This window comes from Schistocerca nitens, chromosome 2 (assembly GCF_023898315.1).
Source record: "Schistocerca nitens isolate TAMUIC-IGC-003100 chromosome 2, iqSchNite1.1, whole genome shotgun sequence".
Taxonomy (NCBI): domain Eukaryota; kingdom Metazoa; phylum Arthropoda; class Insecta; order Orthoptera; family Acrididae; genus Schistocerca; species Schistocerca nitens.
In genome coordinates, this window is record NC_064615.1 from 843,323,552 (window position 1) to 843,347,885 (window position 24,334).

Below are 24,334 nucleotides of genomic sequence, written 5' to 3' on the forward strand. Positions count from 1 at the left end.
TGAGGAAAGTTCACTGGGCGAGCGGCATGAGGTGTTGTCCCAGCTTGCACGAAAACAGTGGTTTACAGGCAGCTGCGCTCTTTCAAGGGCCCTCTGTATGTATTCTGTCCAATTAAGAACGGAGAGAGAATGAAGATGCTTGAGAATCCACCCACCCACCTAGCGCAGGTTATCCACAGTCCTTGTCCATGTCCTCCATGCTCGCTAGTTTTAGATTCCTGTAGGAGGTCGGACGTAAATATGCACCCGCGCTGGGGGTTGTGGATTCATTGCCCAACGATGTGAATCAGTTTCGGACTACGCATTCATTTAAAGGAAGAAGAAGTCGATGGCACAGTCGTTCAGCTGGGAGTGTATGCTAACAGACGCATTGCAGAGACTAGTATGTGAGAAGAGACTGAGAGGAAGGAGGAGATACAAGATGATGGACGACATAGAGGACAGCAGAAATTTTGCGGACCTGGAGAGAATGGCAGAAGACAGGAGAGCATGGAGAACTGCCATGTGAAAACCTGCCTCTGGGCAGAACGCGAATGACAGAACACTAATGATGACATCCGCAGCAGGCCTATCCATATTTATCTACGTACTTCCTTTCAGTGATCTCTTGCCCTTATCAGTCCTTGCTCTGACAGAATTATTTTCTTCTGTTTGAGATTCATTGGAGTCAAATAGCTTTTTCAGGAACTCATCATCACCATCATCATCATCATCAGTTATCTGCTATATTAGCAGGTCCTTTGCCTCTCCATTTTCTGCAATCCATTGCTTCCTTCTTAAGGCTGCTGTATGTTGTACCGTCCATCACGTCATCCAGTATCTGAAATCTCTTCCTTCCTCGCTTCCTTTTCCCTTCTACATAACCTTCTAGAACTGTTTTTATCAGTCCGTCATTCTTTCTTAATATATGCCCTACCCAGTTTCTTTTTCTTCTTTTTATTACATCTAGTAACTGTCTTTTCTCTCCCACTCTTCTCAGTACCTCTTCATTTTTTACTCTATCCATCCAACCTATTATTTCCATCCTCCGCCATGTCCACATCTCAAAAGCCTCCAGCCTTTCTCTGTCTTTCTTCCTCAAAGTTCATGTTTGAGCGCCGTATAGAAGAACACTCCATACAAGACATTTTATAAGTCTCTTCCTGAGTTCTCTGTCCAGACTGCTGCAGAAATTCTCCTTTTCTTATAAAATGCCTCTTTTGCCATTGCTATCCTTGTTTTAATTTCTGTGGTGCACTTCCAGTCGGTGTCTATCCTGCTTCCAAGATACTTAAAATTTTGCACCTGTTCTAGTATTTCTCCGTTCAGCATAATTTTTATTTCCTCCTAGTGTCAATATGTTTGCTTTCTTTGTGTTAGTTTTCATTTCATAATTTTTTCTGTTATCTTCAATTGTGTCTACCAAATCTTGTAATTCTTTTTCCCCTGTGGCTAGAAGGACCATGTCATCATCAAACATCAAACAACCTACTCTTCTTCCTCCAAATCCTGCTCCTTTGTCATGTAATGAGCATTGGTCAATCATATTTTCCAAGTAGAGGTTGAAAAGGATAGGTGATAGGCAGCATCCTTGTCTTACTCCTTTTCCTAGTACGATCCAATTTGTACTTTCTCCTTTCCCTTTAACTGAGGCTTTTTGATTAAGATATAATGAGTTTACAAGTCTTCTGGTTTTTCAGTCCACTCTATTTTCCCTCATTATAGTCGCTAGCTTCTCCCAAACCACATTGTCAAATTCCTTTTCTAGATCTATGAAGCACATGTATAGGTCTCTTCCATTTTCATTAAACCTTTCTCCCAAGATTCTTAGGAATCCTATTGCATCTCTGGTGCCCGTATTCCGTTTAAAGCCAAACTGCTCCTCGCCAAGATTCTCCTTCATTACTTTTCAAGTCTTCTATTAATTATTCTTTACATCACTTTGGCTGCATGTGAAATGAGGCTGATTGTCCTGTGCTCACTGCATTTCTTGGTTCCTTGTTTTTTCGGTAATGAAATCATTACTGTTGTCAGAAAGTCCTCAGGCCATTCACCACTGTCTTATATTTTATTACATAACCTCAATATTTCTCTTATTCCATCGTGGTTCAAGTATTTTAGTATTTCTCCCGGTATTGTATCTGTACCTACCGCTTTGCCAATTTTCATTGCAGCTATGGCAGAATTTACTTCTTCCATTATGATGGTTGGTCCTTTCTCGTAGTCACTTACACTGTTGACTGATTCAAGTTCCAGAGTCTCTGGTTTGCGATTAGGAACTAGGAACTTGCTCACCTTGCATAAAAACACAACTGTGCTCTCCGCGCTAAGGCGTTCAGCCAGCTGGTGGTGTGAAGTACGTGGAAGTCCTCAGTAGCTGACAGTATTAATCTTTCAGTATTGGTAGCGCCCTAGAAAGAATAGCTTCTGGGAAAAGTGCTGTGCGTAAACGTTCCCACTGCATATACATGCCCCGGTTTCTCCTACACGCACAGTTTCCCCAACAGTGGTGATCAACGGTAGCCATTTTCTTGCGACAACTTCACGTTTAGTCCTTTACAACAACGAGGAGCTCATTAATCCCTTAATGCCTAGTGTCGACATTTCGCATCATACCAATGCTGTGCCAATAATTGAAAGGTTAACTGGTTTTGAACGCCAGTTCCGGTAAGTATTGATTCTTCAGGCAGCTACCAACGCTTGTAACAAGTACTGAATTCTCCTGAGTGTTTCGGGTACTTCTAAAGCACCACGATTTTTTATTTTTATCTTTCATCTACACTACTGGCCATTAAAATTGCTACCCCACGAAGATAACGTGCTACAGACGCGAAATTTAACCGACAGGAAGAAGATACTGTGATATGCAAATGATCAGCCTGCCTTCCAGAGCATTCACACAAAGTTGGCGCCAGTGGCGACATGAGGAATGATTCCAACCGATTTCTCATACGCAAACAGCAGTTGACCGGCGTTGCCTGGTGAAACGTTGTAGTGATGCTTCGTGTAAGGAGGAGAAATGCGTACTATCACGTTCCCGACTTTGATTGCGGTTTATCGTTTCGCGACATTGCTGTTCGCGTTGGTCGAGATCCAATGACTGTTAGCAGAATATGGAATCGGTCGATTGAGGAGGGTAATACGGAACATCGTGCTGGATCCTAACGGCCCCGTGTCACTAGCAGTCGAGATGACAGGCATCTTATCTGCATGGCTGTAACGGATCGTGCAGTCACGTCTCGATCTCTGAGTCAACAGATGGGGTCGTTTGCAAGACAACAACCATCCGCACAAACAGCGCGACGACGTTTGCAGCAGCATGGATTATCAGCTCGGAGACCGTGGCTGCGGTTACCCTTGACGCTCCATCACAAACGGGAGCGCCTACGATAGTGTACGCAACGACGAACCTGGGTACACGAATGGCAAAACGCCATTTTTTTGATGAATCCAGGTTCCTTTTACAGCATCATGATGGTCGCATCCGTGTTTGGCGACATCGCGGCGAACGCACATTGGAAGCGTGTATTCGTCATCGCCATACTGGCGTATCACCCGGCGTGATGGTATGGGGTACCATTGGTTACACGTCTCGGTCACCTCTTGTTCGCACTGACGGCACTTTGAACAGTGGACGTTACATTTCAGACGTATTACGACCCGTGGCTTTACCCTTTCATTCGATCACTACATTTCAGCAGGATAATGCTCGACCACATGTTGCAGGTCCTGTGCGGGCCTTTCTGGATGCAGGAAATGTTCGACTGCTGCCCTGGTCAGCACATTCTCCAGATCTCTCACCAATTGAAAACGTCTGGTGAATAGTGGCCGAGCAACTGGCTCGTCACCTTACGCCAGTCACTACTCTTGATGAAGCGTGTTATCGTGCTGAAGCTCCATGGGCAGCTGGACCTGTACACGCCATCCAAGCTCTGTTTGACTCAATGCCCAGGCGTACTGATTTCTCAGGATCTATGTACCCAAATTGCGTGAAAATGTAATCACATGTCTGTTCTAGTATAATATATTTGTCCAACGAATACCCATTTATCATCTGCATTTCTTCTTGGTGTAGCAATTTTAATGGCCAGCAGTGTAGAAATTAATTCAAGTATTAAGGGTTAAGTTCCACAGTCATTGATTCAGGCCATCAACACTGCCATGAAAACACTGCACGATAAAGAACGCAGACGTGCTGAAATATATTTAAGTTTCAGAGATACCGATTCACCCGCCATCGTTATCTTTCGAATTGCTCACAATCAAACAGCTGAGTCCCCTTGAGACCGGTGTGGATGTTAACGCTTTATACAGCAACACGCTGTCTCTAAGTTGCAAACTCCTGTAGTTGTTGCGAGGTGGCAGCCAGGGCGCGGAAAGTTGGCAGCGTGCCCCGAGATGTCCCACCTGCAGCGTTCGTCGAGAAGACGAACGACCTTCACGGGCTACGACCCACGTCCCCGCACCTGAACACCTGCCACCGGCCTGCAACAGGTTACCCCTGTTGCAGTCTCTTAATTACAACCCGAAGCCAATCTGATTACAGTGCATTCGTTATCCTTTACGGCACAATTTTCTTCTTCTTATCACTGTTGTGAATACTATTACACGTATTACTAGCTTTAATGGTGCCACTATATTTCTTACTGAGCAGTGTCCACCTTAATTGCTTCCCGTAGCATCTGCGGAGAAGATCAGGTGCATCTGCCACCGTGTATGACCAGTTTGTACCGCTGTTATGTATATGGATTTCCGATAACGTCTCCTGCGCAACTGAAAAATGGGTGTTCATATATCTGTGCAGTATGCGCTTACTTTCTTTATCCTTCTAGAAAATTCTATTACATTTCGAGGTATCTTTCTTAGAAGCATCTTCCGTTACGCTTGTAATGTGGCTACGTTTTTGTGTAAGTGAACTACTAGCGTAACTAGAAGCATCAAACTCTATTTTAATTGCTCTGTGCCGTCTCATAAACAAATTCATGACACAAATAATCAATTTAGTAATGAAGAGTAGGTACATAAGGAGCCTACACTTAGATAAATCGTGCGAATAAATGGTAGGCATAGTCCGAGTAACTGAAAAATGATGAATATGAAAGAATTAAATCAAAACTACTAACGTACAATAGTGAACAGCTTACAGTCGATCACTGTGCGGCGAACACCACGTTAGTGAAAGGAAAATCGTGGGCCACGAACACCACACGAATGGCTTTATGGAACCGTGCGTATGAAACAGCATTTCGAATGACCACAATGAATCTAACTTTTTCACTGACACAGCAAACTGCCGCCGCCGTACCCACGAACAGCTGTGTGTTTCAAAGCTATTTGCAAGCATGGTTTCACAACCGTCTGCACGCTGGTTGATCAATCGCTAGGAAACTCGTGACCGAAAGTTTCCGCCCAACATCTCAGAGGGACAAGTCGAGTGTCTACACTCTATACAGGGTGATTCCATTATGGCGCTACAAAATTTGAGGGATAATGGAGAAAGCTAAATGTATCAGTTTGAGGTAACGGATCTGGTCCGGAAACGACTGAGTCGAAAGTTATATACGAAAATTGTTTTGATACCGCTGACGGTAGGAAGTAAGGAAAATTGAGTTTAAAGTCCCGTCGACATCGAGGTCATTAGACACGGAGCACAAGCTCGGATCGCGTCAAGGATGGGGAAGGAAATCGGCCGTGTCCTTTCAAAGGAACCATTTGCCTGGAGTGATTTTGATCTCTGACAGTGGAATATAATTAGGTTACCAATACTGTTGTTGCTAGCATGGGGTAGAAAGCATTCAGAGATGGAATATGGACCAAAACAAGAAATAATGTACACCACACATGGGCTCTAAAATGCATTCCTTAAGAGTTATGAGCACTTGTTCGTCTTCGCTACGTGAAACACGTCTCTTCTAATGAAGAAGTGCTCATAGTTCTTAAAATATGCATTTGAGAGCCCATATTTTCTGCATACTCATTTCCTGTTTTTCTCCATACTACATCCTACAAAAATATGGAAACCAAAGAGCATGCAATAGAAGAGATGTGTTTTACAGTACCAAACATAACAAGTGCCCATGTTTACTAGAAGACATTTTTTTATTGTTTTAGTCCATACTAGCACCTCTGAAAGTTGCCTACTTTGCAACCTTAGCAACAAAAATACCGGTACATTTATTTCAGTGACAGAGATATCAGAACTATTTTCGCTTATAGCTTTCAACTCGTTTCCAGTCCATTGGACCTTACCTCAAATTGGTACATTTTCTTCATTATCCCTTAAAGTTTGTAACATCATCATGGAATCACACTGTATATCGATGCAGTTTACACAAACATCTTTGCAAAGTATCAACAAAGACAATTTAGTGAGATGAAAGTAAACTGTAAAATTGAAAGTGGCTGGCATATCTTTTGTGCTTCCAAAAGCGTGGTTAAACATCCATGAGCCTTAGACCGAGTATTCCTTTTCTATTGTCCAGTGGAATAACTGCCTATGGGATGCTATGTCATTGCATACTCTAGTTTCCAGCTGTGAGGTATCTAGTGCCAACGGTATCTCGATATAGGCCTATGGGCATACTTTAACTTCAAGTTCGATGTACTCACTTCAACCCCACAAAGCTGGATCCCACACCATGCTGAGCTGTAGGCCGCCGTCTCTATCAACAATTCCACTTGAAAAAGGCCAAGGAGTGTGTGGTCGAAAGCTCGTGGAAATTTTAACCACTTGAAATGCTTTTTTATTCCAGTCTCTGATCACAAATGAATTCTTTAGACGATGACCGGTTTCATTCTGTAACGACCATCCTCAGATCTTTTTTACACCATGTCTTAAAGTGATACGTCCATAATGGCATCGTCAAAACATATAATATTTATATGTTTTGACGATGCCATTATGGCCGCATCACTTTAAGACATGGTGTAAAAAAGATCTGAGGATGGTCGTTACAGACTGAAACCGGTCATCGTCTAAAGAATTCATTTGTGATCAGAGACTGGAATAAAAAAGCATTTTACAGTATTGGATCACTGTTTGTATACGCGATTATGTCGCAGTTGGTTAACCACTTGACGTGTCTGTAAGTAGGAGAACATTTTATTTAATGTTAGCGCCACATTTCTGTGAAATCCTAGAGGGGTGGTTGCCGAAATGATCATTTGTGAGGCAGTCTCTAAAATACAGACCGACGAGTTTGGTGGTTATTTCTCTGACACCAGAACTATAGTAACAGTATACCAGGAATGTGCTTCCAGTCTACCATTTCCTATCTCTCAGTTTTCCACGGAAACTCGTACAAAATAACAACAGAGGGCTATCACTTACACGCATGTATTCGACAAGCACAATTAAGAAACTTTGATAGCTTACTGAACGATAGCACCTGCTCCAACTTGTGTACACAAACAAAACACAGTTTAGCCCTTCCTTTGGCAGTAGATCGACTAGGACAGTGAGAGATTGTTGGGGGGGGGGGGGGATTAATGAGATACATCAGGCGCTTGTAACATTGTCAGTTGCTGCGAAAAGCTGAGATCCTCGAGCATCATTATTTCATCATATTTTACATATAAATTTGTGAGATATTTGTGGATGAAGGAATCAGCATTTGTCAGCTAAATAGCCTGCTTCACGTATTCGGGAATATCTGAGAAGGGCGCACCACTTCCTAGTGTCGTATGTCTGACCTTTGTATCTGCAGTGAGTGAGTGCAAACTTAGCTTACTACTTAGCGCACAAATGGACAAAATCTCTGAACTGTCTTCTCAAGCCCAGGATGTCTAACAGACATTCTAAAAATATATGACCCTGGCCCTGTAAGGCAGCAAATATCAGGTGCAGATCATAACAAAATCATTAGAAATGCTGCTGTCAAGTTCCTAGAACGCATGAATTAATAAAAGTGAAAGTTTGGAGTCTATTCTAGGAAGACAAAACAGCCATTCTCTTTTTTATTCTACATATAATTTATCAACTGTTGCTTTCAGGGGTCAAGTGATAAACAACAATCATGTTCAATTACTTTTAGTAATCAATAACAAAATATTTAATTCTTGGACATATTGAAATGACGATTATTAAAATCGTTATCCCTACAGATGAAAATATTTAACACAGGAAGTAATGCATGCTAAAAATCCTCATCAGCTCATTTACTGTGGCCTATAGCGCGATGGTACTTAACCAAGCATCATCTGCAATGGCGTTGTCTCCATCCCCACTCTGGCCTTGACTGAATTCACTTAGTTGTAGCTGGTCAATGCACCGAGTTCGGGGAGAATAAATTTACTTTTTTGAACCAATGAAAAAAACTCTCACGTACTCAATGTGAGGGTAGGTTAGTATCCTAGCTTTTGTTATTCAATGGTCAAAGCATACACAAGTTGGAGTGAGCGAAATCTAGACTCAACATTTACTGTGGGCTATTGCGCGATGGTACTTCACCAAGCGGCATCTGCAACGGCATTGTCTCCATGCTGGATCTGAAACGCTAATTCCCTACTCTGGCCTTGACTGAACTCACTCAGTCGCAAGTTGCCTGCATTCCATAGAATGTTAATGTTTCCCTAGTCGAAACAATGGCTATTGCACACTCGCTATGGGTTAGAGCGATGTCCACAATTTCTTTGGCTGCAAAAAATTCCCGCAGGAATATTTAACTACCGCTTTGCTATCTGTCACCATGATACATGAAGCCTATCGTCCTCACGTCACAGAAAGCAAATTCTCAACGCCTTCACTTATTTCCTCACACTTGTGCGGTCCACTGCGAGACGAGAGAGAGAGAGCGCCTTAATTTTTGGACTCAAAATGTTTTTTTTTTATATATTGGGGATCTCCCCACCATGTCGCATCTGCATCGCCAAGTATGGCTTCAGCCAACCACCATCTCGCTAGAGGTGAATAAAGATTTTATTTTTCTTTCTGGGTTGTGGCCTTATTTACACTGAAAGGAATATTGTATTGTTCTGGCCTTATCCCTGTCTGCGCTGAAAGGAAGTCATTAACGACTGGAAACAGTTTTCATAAAATTCTTCTGAGTTGTTTCCTTTCCAGCATTTATTTTATTTTATTGGCGCCAGAGCGGAAGCTTTGGCAGCTTAAAAACACAATGTATTTATTGAATTACATATCATTAGTTTACTGTTATCAAACTAAACATTAAAATTTTATGTACACACACACACACACACACACACACACACACACACACGCACGCACACACACACACAGACACACACACATACGCATGGGTTACCTGAGTTATAATTACATTAAAGAGGAATATTCTGAAAAATTTTATTGGATTTGGTCACGAAGCTGCTTTCGGCGTCTCAGGAAATCTTCTAGTGACAACTGAATGTTGCAAACACAGAGATAAACATGTTGTGTCACGCACACAGATATTACTTATACAGAAGAAACAAAAATGACACAGTGTTTGCTTAGGAAAACATTTAGGAAAATATTGTATTTTTGTCACATAGAAATAAATACCTAAAAATAATACATAAAAAAGGAGCGAAACTATATTTTTTGATTGTTTACAATGTTTATACATTTAACAACTGATGAGAAATTAGAGGAATTTGCAGCTTAAATCTAGTATTTGTAACTAAAACTTAATTTAACAAAGGGCAAATAGGAACTTGCGCCTGATCATTTAATTCTAAGCTGACTCTCTGTGTCATGTGCTTGTTGATTTCCAATATTTCCAGTAGGGTCATCTTTCGGCTTTACTTGACAGAATGTAAAACTTCTCATTCTACATTATACGAATGGTTTTATGTTAAAAGATGATCAGTAAAGGTTGAATCTTTCTTCCTTAATTTCCAGTTCGTTTCTTGTTCAGACAACCTAACTGCCACAGCTCTGCCTACTTAACCAATATACACTTTTTCACTTTGCTTGCATGTGATTTTGTACACACTATTCTGTACCAAGGATTGTAATTTGTCTTCCCCATTAAATGAAACTTTTGATATGCTATTGGTATTGTTAAATGCACATCTGTAGCTAGGAGATTTTAACTTTTTTGCGAGGTTGTCTGAAATGTTTCTAGTATATAGGATTGCACCAGGATTTGTCACTACTGGTTGATTGTTGTTGCCCAGCTTACAGAAAAGGCTTAAATGTATGCATTTTCTCTTTTTGTACTTTTTGTCAAATGATGGTTACGTTACAAATACTTGATTCAAATTGTAAATCCAGCTTACTTCTCGTCAGCTGTTAAATGCATCTCCATATAAAAACCTTTGCTCACCCGTTTTTAATTTATGAAATTGTTTTGGAAGACATCTATCACTAACATGGGGGAACCACGTGGGGAGGAAGCTATGTGAATCCCTTTCAGGAGAAGTTACATGAAAGAAGTCTGTACAATGTAGGGAACTAAATATGCTGACAGATTGAGTCAAATGAAAGAATGCTACTACGATCCTTGCAGGGTGAGCTAAATGAAGTCTAATCGTTACCAGGGAGAGAGAGGTACCACTTAATCTTCACACGAAAGCATTGTTCTTCACAGGGCTGATAATCTTGGTTAATCTGAATTGAAATGACATTGTATCAACTAGTTACTGAAACGATATACAAAGGTATTCGATTAACACGCGTTTATTGGATTAATATCTACACACATGGGACAAACTGAACATGGTGAACGGTTCGTCCAAAAATGACCTGACATACAACGATGTTTCAGACTGTTATTACAAGTAATTCACATTATGTTGGCACTGGAGAACGCTGTGGATAAGAGACGTTACTTCCAAACATCGCAACTGAATATATTTTGCGCGATTTGGCGGAAATAATTACTTTACCCAAGGCATTAAGGTGAGCTTACATCCTCCACAAGTAATACATGTACCGGACAAGTTAATGAGCAAGTCAATAATGAGTTAAAAGTTACTGTAACAAACACTAAAAGTCACGACTCACGAGATAATTTAAATGAAAAGTTAAAAATCATGACTTCATCTGTGAGACAGCTTTAGCTTGATCGCAGGTTTTCTTAAGTTCACATGATATTAAAGGCAACTAAATTCCTAGCACAACAGGGAGAACACTCACCATTTTTGTCTGCCGTTTCGCATCTTGAACTACTATCAATTGTCCTCCATCGCACTCTTTCTCTCTCTCTCTCTCTCTCTTTCCGGAGCAGCATCAACCTTTCTCAACCTCTCTCCAAAGTAGAGAAACCTCCTTACTGTTCCTCTTCTTTTTAAAACAGAATGTCCTCCTTCCCGTCGCTTCTCCGGAACAAAATGTCCTCCGTAATGTACCACTCTCACTACCGCTTCTGCAAACCGAATGTTCTCTCGGCTCCCTCGTTTTCTTTAACTCTGGCGTCTCAGCACGATAATTCTGAACAAAAATATTGTTAGGTAGCCAGGGCTCATAGAAAGAGAAAATCTCCCACAAGAGTTCCTCCCTCTCATGAGGATGAACACGAATTACATCACATTAGCCCCCAATAAGAGCTCTAATCTTGGCGTTAGCCTGTGAGCCAAGAGCAAATTCTCGTTTTCCACGCGACCATCCTGAATAATGTTTCCCAATGTTTTGCTTTATCTGTGGCGACAATACGTCTGCTGGTGGTGTGAATTCCTACTTAATTAGCAAAATGTTGAGTTTTCCCTGGTACTAGCATGTCACGTGGGAAGCGTGAAACGGCCATCAGTTTCAGAGCTTGCTTTCAGGAGTGGTGCCAGCAAGTCTGCGCTGGGCGTTTCTGCTATTAATCAGTGATGCTTCCTCCATGATGCGTACCGCCTCGAACCAACACCGACTCAAAGGAAGGCCTCGGCGCTTGTTGGTGACGTCACGTCAGCTAGGCACGGCGAACGCTAGGTCTGTTGCAGGCAGAAACGCCTGGGCGTGCTTAACACTATAAATCTCTTATTTTTGGATTAAATGTTTGGTATTGTTTTGGATTCTGTAGTTTTATTTAGACGACAGATTTTCTTACTATCGTAAAGCTACAAATGAAGATCATAGTTCTGTATGACTGAATCCTGTCGAAACTAACGTAGATGAATATGAGATCCTTTGCCCCATTGCAAGCTTCGGAAATTTTACATTCAAGTAACTATATTTACTTGATCCATTTTGCTATCGAAACTTACCCCAACCCCCTTACAATGAACTCGTTTCTTTTATTTATTTATTTATTTTCGTTTGACATCGTCACTGGAAATGTGAACTAATTTACATGTGTAAATGTCCAACTGTTGCCAGTCATTAGATTACAGTCGTTTCCAACGAAAGGAATTCTAAACAGGAAACAAAATAGCTTCATACATCGAGAACACTGCTGAGCTTAAACTTTTTTAAACATGCACATTAGAAAAGATAAACATTTCCTTCTTGCAACTGAAAGGAGCAACTTTATAAGATAAAAAAATTTATTTGATAAAACAAGTATCTCTCTTTTGCCTCTTCTTCTGTCCCCCACCCCCTCCCCCAACGTGTGCAATCGCAAGATATTTCATTAACATTAAGTGCTCCTCACCCCATAGTCAACCAAGATACCTAAAGAAGAGCACCAAAATGTTCACAGTTTCTTGTAAAAGCAACCCAGTACAAACGTAACTTCCTCAGATTTACAAATAAGGTAAAGAAGCACGAATTCTGTTGCTGCTGGACCATGAAGTTGTTTTTGTACGTCAGTCCTTAAAACAGGTGGAAATTTAAGTTCAGGAGTACACTATTTGTTACGAAGTGTAATGAATTGCACAATTAATTGATTGCAGAAATCTCTAAGAACAATGTGTGTTGGTCAACTACCGCCAATAGTTTCACATTTTCCTGTGTCAGAGAGGGAGACACCACCATTATGAGTATGCCTGAAACAGACCTGGCTTTCACCGTGCCTACCTGACGTGACGTCACGAACAAGCGCCGAGGCCTTCCTTTGAGTCGGTGTTGCTCGAACGCCCCGTGACCATCCCCTGGTGAACTTGAAAAGCGATGCTCAAATCAGCATTTCTGTGAAATGTTTTGCTTGAGGCTCTGTTGTCCACGACGGACCCACATAGCTACCTTGCCGTAAAGGCCGCAAGACACACTTGCGAAATTTCGGACATCCGAACATTACCTCTTACGAACGAAAACTATTACTTCGGACAGATCTGACTTGCTTGCCCTTAACTTGTTGGCCGAAGTATTAAATTGTCTGACTAGATTTTATTAAAAGAATCAAATTATGGGGTTGGCTGCAATTCTGTCTGCGCTTTTCACATTGGAAAACAATCTTAACTGACTTTTTATCACGGAAAACAATCTTAACTAAATTTCAATCACAGCAGGCGGGTGTCTCAGTCAAAGTACATTTACTGAGATACACACCAACATCTTCCCACGTTTTTCTTATTAAGTTACGTCTTTGTCACCTGGTGCCAGGTTGGATTTACGTATTCGTCGGATTAGGGAGGAGTACAGACCCAGGCTATCACTTATTAAACGTTACTAAACTAAAAGAAAACATTAGCACACGTTTCTCACTGAAAGGTTGGTGAGATCTGCAGACAATTAGCAAATGGCAAAAGCCAATGAACTATTAGGAAAAAGCGAAGTATATGAGAGGTATCCTTCAGATCTCTCTCAGTTTCTGTAGGCAAACAAGTAATGTTGACCTATATTTTTATATCTTCCTCACCAATAATATCTGTATATGTCGCACATCATATTTATCTGCGTTTGCGACATTCAGTTGTCACATTAAGATGGTATGGGACACCGAAAGCCGCTTTTGCAGAACATTAGTAAATATTCAGTTAATCAGTTATAATTTCCGTAAAATGCAAACCTGTATTCCGTTAACAATGTTTGCATTGAACTAAAGTCGACATAATCGCCTTGAGACATTCACCAATTGCATAGATAGTTAATTTTCATTTATTGTTCCGTCTCAGTTGCACATTTTTAATTAGATTAATTTTCCAACCACTCTGAATCATTTTGAGACCTAAAAAAAAGTAAAGCTAAATATGTACCATCTGTTCTCTGTGGATATTATCAACTGCGACTGCGGAGAACCACAGATGATGGAGCATCTCATCTACTGGGCTGTCAAATGGTTCAAATGACTCTGAGCACTATGGAACTCAACTGCCGTGGTAATCAGTCCCCTAGAACTTAGAACTACTTAAACCTAACTAACCAAATGACATCACACACATCCATGCCCGAGGTAGGATTCGAACCTGCGACCGTAGTGATCGCGCGGTTCAAGACTGTAGCGCCTAGAATCGCTCGGCCACTCCGGCCGGCTACTGCACTGTCAACTTGCATCTTGCACACAAGAAGATCTTACGCTTTCGATCCCGAGCGCAAGTGAAGTTGCGATATTTTGGTCAACAGTAGTCTAACATTATTATTTTTTCTTTCACGTGCTTTAATTAGTGAAAAACATGTACTTTATTTGCATCTGACTCGAATAAATAATTAAACAAATAACAATGCGTTGGTGCATCAGCTCTTAACTTTTTCCGTAAGTTTAATAAACACAACGAACACAAATAACAGAGAAATGGTTGAAATGGCTATGGGCACTGTGGGACTTAACTTCTGAGGTCATCAGTCCCCTAGAACTTAGAAATACTTAAACCTAACTAACCTAATGACATCACACACATCCATGCCCGAGGCAGGATTCGAACCTGCGACCATAGCGGTCGCGCGGTTCCAGACTGTAGCGCTTAGAACCATCTCGGCCACCCCGGCCGGCAAATAACAGAGACTTTAGTCATCAATAATATATTATCCCTTACAGTGCCAACTTTTCGTTTCCGCGACTGTAGAAATTATGTGATTTTGAAACGAACAACTCGTCGAGCTATGTTCGCGCCGTATTTTTATCCGGAAAGGAAGTTCTTTGAAGGTTATTCGATGAAGAGAGGAAAGGTGAAAATCTGAGGGCGGAAGATCAGGTGAATACGGTGGGTGCGGAATGACTTCCCAACCCAAAGCCTGTATAGGGATTTTTGTAAGTCTAGCAGAATGCAGGCGGTAATTATCGTGGAGTAGCATCACCTCCAGCAGTCTTCCTGGTAACTGTTCTTGTATTGTATCTGTAAGACTTCTCAGTTGTTGACAATAAATTCAGTAGTGTTGGTTACATCCCCGGGAAGCAAATCGTAAAACACCACACCGTCACTGCTCCCCCGGATGCGTAACATCATTTTTTGTGGATCCGCGCAGGTCTTTGTACTGGGAATTACTACTTTGTTTGGGTTCAACCATTCCTTTCTTTTCCTTCCTTTTCATTTCTCGTCACCAGTAACGATACAGGACAGGAATGGTCAATTGAGGACGAGCAAGCAGAGGTGCACATATGACCACCTGTTGATTTTTGTGATTTTGGGTTAGAGCACAAGCGATTTTTGAACAGTCGCCGGCCGGTGTGGCGGAGCGGTTCTAGGCGCTTCAGTCTGGAACTACGCGACCGCAACGGTCGCAGGTTCGAATCCTGCCTCGGGCGTGGACGTGTGTGATGTCCTTACGTTAGGTTTAAGTAGTTCTAAGTTCTAGGGGACTGATGACCTCAGCAGTTAAGGGGAGCCGGAGGTGCCTATGCTGCCCATGTTAAAATCACTAAGTTTGAGGAACATTTATGAATAAACTACCAAATAGAAAAATTTGAATTTTTTTTTTACATATAGAGTGGTTTAGTATTGCAGTTATGACAGAGGGATTTTGGAGTATCTTTTCTAGTTTCCTTCCAATTATTTTTTTATTAATGACCCAATTTTTTTTAAAATAATTGCTTTATAATTAAACTGAAATGAAACTACTGAACATATTACCAAATGGCTGTGTTACAATGTAAGTTTGACCACTAGTAGTGCTGTATAAAAATTTCATCTCTCTAGCTTGAGTGGATTTTGAGAAAATGTTCCTTATATTCGAAAAATTCTAATTTACGGGAAATGGCTATCAAAGTTTCTCAATACATTCCTGTACTATAGGATGGATTATCAGGGTCTTCTTCTTCATCCTCCAAAAGCTTCCTCTTCTGTCCTCTTTTCTGGCCTGTTGTTCAGTCATACTTCATATGCCTTTCTCTTCTTGCTGCTCCTCTTATCCTTTCTCTGTCAATATTTCTTAGTGCTCGTACAGTGTTCACCCCAGCTGTAAATCCTAATGCCTTCAGAACTTCACACTTCACACTGTTCCCTTAGTTGTAGGTTGCTATTGCATCATAAATGCCAAAGTGCAGTGTTTTTATGCTTACAAACACCCTTTTATGAATCACTTTCCAAATCAAATTGTTTACGCTCTCATTTGGATTCTGCGTCTTTCCGTGTAGACATTTGTGTAACAATTCTGGCTGTGCTAAGTCATGAAAAATTGGTTTTATTGTTCCCTCCTGATTCTTGTACATACTGCATATTACCTGCTTTACACAAGAAGTATAATACTACCAACAACAGGCGCAACACTGAACTAATTCGAAACGGTAAACAGCAAAGAGACGATGTTCAGCGCTCTTATTCATTGTAGTATCACAACTTGGTATTAGTGTTAATTTTCTTTTCCCTACGTTCTTCCTCTTCTTATATACACGGTTACTAAAAAAATGGTTCAAATGGCTCTGAGCACTATGGGACTCAACTGCTGTGGTCATTAGTCCCCTAGAACTTAGAACTACTTAAACCTAACTAACCTAAGGACATCACACACATCCATGCCCGAGGCAGGATTCGAACCGGCGACCGTAGCAGTCACACGGTTCCGGACTGCGCGCCTAGAACCGCGAGACCACCGCGGCCGGCACGGTTGCTAAAACGTGGCATCGTAACCAGAACAAAAGTGTACGACAATATTAAATGGAGCAAGATGTTCGAAATTCTGAGGAAAATAGGAGTAAGCTGTAAGGAAATGCGGGTAATATTTGTCACAGAAAACAATGTAGCCAACCCTTGCACACTCGCTGTATGCGTAACATAAGGCGCTGTATGCGTAACAGGACGAGAAAATCCCAAGCAGTTCGCCAGGAAGTCACGAGAGGGTGTTAGATGCATTCAGCGGCTGCCCATTCCCTCTGCAGGCGTGGGGGAAAATGGTAATAACTCCACTTCTAGAGAGAGTAGAAGAATAATTCAAGGTTTACATGAAAGAGGAATGTTCCAATTAATTTTCGGTAGCAAAAAAAAAAAAAAATCATAATTTTTTTGGATTTGACCACCTCCGGCTCCCCTTAAGTCCCACAGTGCTCAGAGCCATTTGAACCATTTTTGAACAGTCCCCATTGCATGAAAATGGTGGAATCGTCACAGATCACCACATTTGCCAGTTGTCGAGTTCACTGATGTGGGTCATTGTGGATTAATTCGTTTAAACGATCTTCACCAAACCCTGAAAGTCATACTAAACACGGAGACCCACATTTAATGTCAAAGCCATTCTCCTTAAAACGAGAAATCCTTTTTCTCACCGTGCCCTGTCCAATGGCATTATCCCCATACACAGCGAAAATGTTTCTGGCTGCCTCCGCTGCTGTCACTCTTCTACCGAACTCAAAAAGAATGTGTCGGATATGTCCCGATTTCTCCACTTGTCACACCACTTTCTAGCGTCTACAGCCACTAATTCCAAATGACAAAATGACAATATGTAAACTCAAATAGCAGCAGTGAACCACAAATGCCGGCCGAAGTGGCCGTGCGGTTCTAGGCGCTGCAGTCTGGAACCGCGAAACCGCTACGGTCGCAGGTTCGAATCCTGCCTCGGGCATGGATGTGTGTGATTTCCTTAGGTTGTTAGGTTTAACTAGTTCTAAGTTCTAGGGGACTAATGACCTCAGACGTTGAGTCCCATAGTGCTCAGAGCCATTTGAACCATTTTAACCACAAATGAAAATCGATAAATAAACCCATAGCGTCCCTAATACCAACCTACAGAACAGTATAGCTACAACTTATGCACCATCCAAATTATAAATTAATAATACCCTCCGAAAATTGTACAATTCGTGAGAGGTTTGCGTGAGTAGAGCAAGAAATCAGAAAGAAACGGTGTTACGCAAGTGAGCGAAGTTCGACGAACGGCCGTTGATGCGCCGGCGTGGCGTCGCCAGTCTGGGAACACGTGGCCACGCGTGTGGGCGTGCGCTGTGAGTCACGCGTGCAGCTCCGGCGCCCCCCGAGGGCAAGGTCGAGGCTGCGCTGTGTTTAGACGCGCGGGAGCACTGGCGCACTTGTTAGTGCGCGCTGCGCTGTGCTGCGGCAAAAAACCGAGCGGGGCCAAGGTCGCAGTCCCACTGCGCTCCTTCTTATTACTCCAGCTGCCCGCCATTCCTCTCAACCTGCACTCCCTGAGCCATGCCATGGTCCAGCAGGTTCCTGCTGTCTGGACGTACATTGTATTCTACGTTGGTGGGCCAAAACGAGGTCCCGAGACGTAATATTATAATGACGTCCCCCCCCCCCCCCCCCAGCACCACTGCACTGTAGAACTCGTACGGGGAGCTCAAGTGGCCTCTACCGCTGTCGTCAGTCATGGTTAGTGTAGTGCAGTATAGACTGAAAAGCCAAAACATTATGACCACTTCCCATCGCGATGTTGGATTCAACCTGGTGGCTTTGCGGGCACAAAAACATGTAAGCGGAGCAGACACGGGTGGGGGATCATCCTAGAGAAGATATGGGCTGTAAATGGGGAAATCCATTGAGATAAGCGACTTCGACAAATATCCGATTATTGTTACGCAGAGTCTATGAGTGAGTATCTCGAAAACGGCGAGCTGGTAGGATGTTCAGGTGTAACTGTCGTGAGCATCTACGACGAAAGAGGTTGAAGGACAGTGAAACTGCCAGTAGTCGCTAAATGGTTGGACGTTCTCGACTCTTCACAGAACATGGGGCTCGCAGGCTTGTCGGCTCTGTAAACTAAGATAGATGGCGATCTGTTGCATCTCTTCCGAAAGAGCACAATGCTGGTGCACGCACAACTGTCTCGGAGCACCCTGTTCATCGTACATTGTTGAACATTGAGCTCCGCAGCAGACCACACCTATGTGTTCACATGATGACCCAACGACGTCATCAGTTGCAGAGGTAAGGAACCATTGGGATTCGGCAGTCGATCAATGGAAACGTGTCGGGTCCTCGGGTGAATCACATTTTTACTACACTAGATCGATGGTTGTCTCCACAAACACCTTCATCGACGTGAACATTCAGCGCGCCACGGACGCAGAATGGTGGGAGCAGTATTATGCCATGGAAGACATTGTCTCACGCTTGCATGGGACCTGTGGTAGTAACCGAAGACAGGCTCGTAGTTGCGAACCACCTGCATCCCTTCACGCTTAAAGTCTTCTCCGACTGCGATGTCATCTTCCAGGATTACAACTGTCCGTGTCTCGAAGCCAGAACAATGCCACAGTGGTTTGAGGAGCAGTGTAGTGAACTCACGTTGATGTCTCGGCGACCAAATTCGCCTGTTGTGAATCCTATGAAAACCATCTGGGTCGATATAGGGTACTGTCACTGCCTACACAAAACAGTAGCCCGTTATTTACATGGTCTGTAGGTAGACATCTGATGCCACATACCACCACAAACCTACCAACAAACTGTCTGCTTACTTTATTCATCTCTTGGTCTCCCGCTACGATTTTTACCCCCCCCCCCCCCCCCCCACATTTACCTTCAATACTGAACTGGTGATTTCTTTATGTTTCAGAATGTGTCCTATCAACCGATATCTTCTTTTGATTAAGTTGTTCCACAAATTTATTTTCTGCCCATTTCTGTTCAGTACCTCCTCATTAATTACGTGGTCCAATCATCCCGTCTTCAGCATCCTCCTGTAGCACCACACTTCGAGAGTTTCTACTTCCTTTTTACCTAAACTTTTTGTCGTCCGTGTTTCACTTCCACACATTGCTTCACTCCAGACACTTAAATCTATACTCGACGTTAACAAATTTCTCTTCTTCAGGAATACTTTTCTTGCAACTGTCAGTTTACATTTTATATCCTCTCTACTTCGGCCCTCATGAGTTATTTTGCTGCCCAAATTGCAAAACTCATCTACTGCTTTAAGTGCGTAGTTTCCTAATCTGATTCCCTTAGCATCATCTGATTTAATTTGACTACATTCCATTATCCTTGCTTTACTTTTGTTGATGTTAACCTTACATTCTCCTTTCAAGACGCTGTCCATTACGTTCAACTGCACTCGGAAGCCATTTGCTGACTGTGGCAGAATTACAGCGTCATCGGCAAACCACAATGTTGTTGTTTCTTCCTCTTGAACTTTAACTCCTATTCCAAATTTTTCTTTGGTTTCCTTTACAGCTTGTTCAACGTTCATGGCCTTCGACTCTTATAAATGTCGTCTGGTTTCTGTACAACTTGTAAATAGCCTTCCGTTCCCTGTATTTTACCCCTGCCAACTTTAGAATTTCAAAGATGGTATTGCAGTTAATATTGTCAAACGATTTCTCTAAGACTACAAACGCGGCAAATGTAGGTTTATTTTTAATTAACCTATCTTCTAAGATAAGTCGTATGGTCAGTTTTGCCTAGCGTGTTTCTACATTTCTCCGGAATCCAAACTGATCTTACCCAAGGTCGACTTCCACTTCCAACTGTCTGTAAAGGATTTGTGTTAGTATTTTGCAGCAGTGACCTATTAAACTAATATTTCGGTAGTTTTCAACCTTCCAGTAATTGCTGTATATCGAATTGGATACTACATTCTTTTTAAAATCTGAAGGTATGCGCCTGTCTCATACAAACCAGATGGAAGAGTTTTGTCATGGCTGGCTCTCCTAATGCTATCAGCAGTTATGATGGAATATCGTCTACCCCTGGGCCTTGTTTCCTCTCAGATCTTTCAGCACTTTGTCAAATACTTCTCGCAGTATCATATGTCCCATCTCATCTTTGTCTACGTCCAGTTCTCTTTCTATAGAATTGCTTTCAAGTTCATATTCCTTGCACAGGTACTCATTCCATCTTTCAGCGTTCTCTTCTTTGCTTAGGACTGGTTTCCCATCGGAGCTCTTGATATTCGTACAAGTGCTTGTTTTTTCCCCAAAAGCCTCCTTAATTTTCCTGTATGTAGTATCTATCTTTCCTCTTGTGAAATATGCTTGTAAATCCTTACACTGGCCTTTGGCCATTCTTGCTTAGCAATTTTCCGCTTCCTGTCGATCTCATTTTCTAGACATTGTGTTCCGTTTCATCTGCTTCTTTTGCTGCATTTTTAAATTTTCTCCTTTTTGTAGTAGCCAAGGATTTGTTCTTCTGCTGTGAAAAACTGGAAGAGTTGTAAAGATAGTTTCCCGTGCACAGACTGAAGGGCCGAGCGATTATCTGGTTTATGTTGGCAAACGAGCGAGCACTTGCTCAGTGCGCACACATATCAAGCATCCGGTCGGCCGCACTGTCAAATACGCACGCCGCCAGTCATGATTCCGCGTTTCCTACAGCCGCAACCGCGGCATGAGGGCGCTGTCAAGGACGATTACGCCGCTGCCAGTCATATGCAAACATCCCCTCTCCGAAGCGCCTGCGATGGATTTACTTAGATCCGAACATCGACGCACAGAGCCCTATTTGTGTGTTTGCAATTTACAGACTGTGGTGTGCGTACTGTAAGACCTTCGGTACACACACCATCAGCTTATTTGACTTGTCGCTCTAACGAAGTAGGCGAGTCAGCAATATGTCTCGTGGTCTTATCGTGGCGTGTTTATCTTCTGCCGTTAGGTCAGACGATAGAAATGCCACTTGCACGCTTAGAGTAGCAGATTGACGGTGACTAACTTTAAACAGAACTTGATTAATTTTCACACACATTTATTAACATAATAAAAACCGTAGACATTAAATAACTTGATTCTGGATGCTGTTTACAATTGACAGTCTGAAGTTCCTTTGGTCTTGGTACGTTAATCTTATTCTCACACATCTCTGATACTCGACAAAGTGTCTATTCATTTATCTTCATGGCTATGTACAGGAATATGGTAATCTTATTAGGCGTAGACTGAAACTTGACTATAGACTGGTACAGACTAATGCAGACTGGTATAGACTGGTGCAGGCAAATGCAGACTGACTAATCGGAGGTCTGTACACTCGTTATAATACCTCGCGCGTTCAGGTATCACTGCGCGGGTGTGATCCGTGAGGAGAAAAGGTTCTACGTTAGCAGTAATCTCATTGGCTGCGTTACATATTAATACGCGGATCGGCGGAAGCAGAATTTGGTCCGTCTCTAAGGCAGCGCTGCGCCTGCGCTGTTGTGCTTAGCGGGACGCGCTCTAGTGGGAAAGTTGTGTACGCGCTGACTACGCGGAACTGTGTAGACAATACAGACTTTCATGGCGGTCAGGGCTCTTCTGCTACGAAACTGTCATTGTATTGAAGACTGACCGAATTGTAAGTCTTTGTATCTGTGTATACTCGTATTTCGACATTCAGATCTACTGTTAGCAGTTGACGTTACAACTACAATAAACAAAGTTACGTATTATTTTTAGTGTTTGATATTAGACATGGAATGAATTAATATCTGAATTCTCTGTACACGAACTGCATCCTTTCCTCGCTCCTGTGATCAAGTAAAATACCACAAAGTGTGCAAAGGAAGTTACAACAGAGGTAGTGTTTGATAACAACAAGATACTTCTAGTGGGAACTTGAATATGGTAGTTTTATACGAAACATCACTTTTTTAACTTCACAGAGTGATCCTCTGTTGTTTATAGAGCACATGATAGAATCCAATTGGCGGCAGTGTAGTGACTGTTTGTGCTGCTTATTTCCAATTTAATGGTCGGGGTTGAAAGTCTTCTGATAGTATTTAGTCACACAACATTGCTAACCGCTATATTATTGAAAATGTTAACCATGTCTGGCGAGTTAAAGCGAGGCTGGCGATCCCTCTGTAGAAAAAAAAAAATGGTTCAAATGGCTCTGAGCACTATTAGACTTAACTTCTGAGTTCATCAGTCGCCTAGAACTTAGAACTAATTAAACCTAAGTAACCTAAGGACATCACACACATCCATGCCCGAGGCAAGATTCGAACCTGCGACCGTAGCAGTCGCGCGGTTCCAGACTGTAGCGCCTAGAAGCGCTCGGCCACTTCGGCCGGCCCGTATGTGGACATAATATGTAGTGGAAATATAGAAAATGAGTCCAGGTTCGTACACAGCAGTTGTTGACGTGGAACTACCCAGAAAACACTTCTCCGTTTGATAGGTGCCCTGACGTCATCATTCGCGTGGTTTTCCGTTGACCGAAATGCCGTCTTCCGTGCAAAGCACGATCGTACGGACATCTGCTGGCAGTTTGTATGATTATATTAGACACAGGACGGGGAAATGGTGGTTTGTTGCTTTAATTTTGGACACCAGTGTATATACAGTTGTCAGCACTGCTGAACTGCAGTTCTAAGCTACAGAAAACATCATCATTTTGCAATAATGCTAAAGAGAAACAGATAAAATGATGTTAGAAAATGGTTTGAGTCGCCTGTACGTCACTAACCTTGGTGTTGTTGTTTTGATCTGCCATCATGTCAAACAAATTGATTTCCAACGAAGGTAAATTGTCGGTATAACAGAAAACAGAGGGCACAGCACCAATGAAACTTGTCTGAATGGAACTGAATAAACAAAGCACTCCTGCTGCAGCAGATACTTGCAAGAACCTCTCGTAAACTGCACTGATTTTAAGTTGCGTCTTCAGTGGCACACAGAGCACAAAATTCGCGCTACTGAACAACGGAAAGTTTAGTGTTGTCCAATTCTTTCACACTTTTGTCTAAGCTGGAAGTATGTTACAGGTGGACCGTACTACGTAGTGTAATCCCATAATCCATATTACCTATTTCGACCGGTAAGGGAGGGTTTACTTTTAGTGTGATTTATCAGTGGCGCACAATCGAATGATGATAAATTGTGCTTAACTACTCTTTACTTATTGCTTTAACTTTTTGACAAACATTTACACCATGGCAACAGTTCAAGCCGATTAACTCTGAATTTAGCTCTCTTGGAGCGTTTGAGCAACCTCGAACTACCTGTATCTTACATAATTCGATGAATTAATGCTTTAAAGTAAAGAAATAAGCTCTCAGAGAAACTATATACTTCAGGGGAAAGTTTCTCTCAGCATTTGGCTCTGAGCACTATGGGACTTAACATCTGAGGTCATCAGTCCCCTAGAACGTCGAATCACTTAAACCTAACATAAGGACATCACACACATCCATGCCAGAGGCAGGATTCGAACGTGCAGCCGTAGCGTCTCTCAGCATTTGCAACCCTATACGTCGTCCGTATAGCCTCCAAACACTTGGAAAAAGAAAGAAATTGAA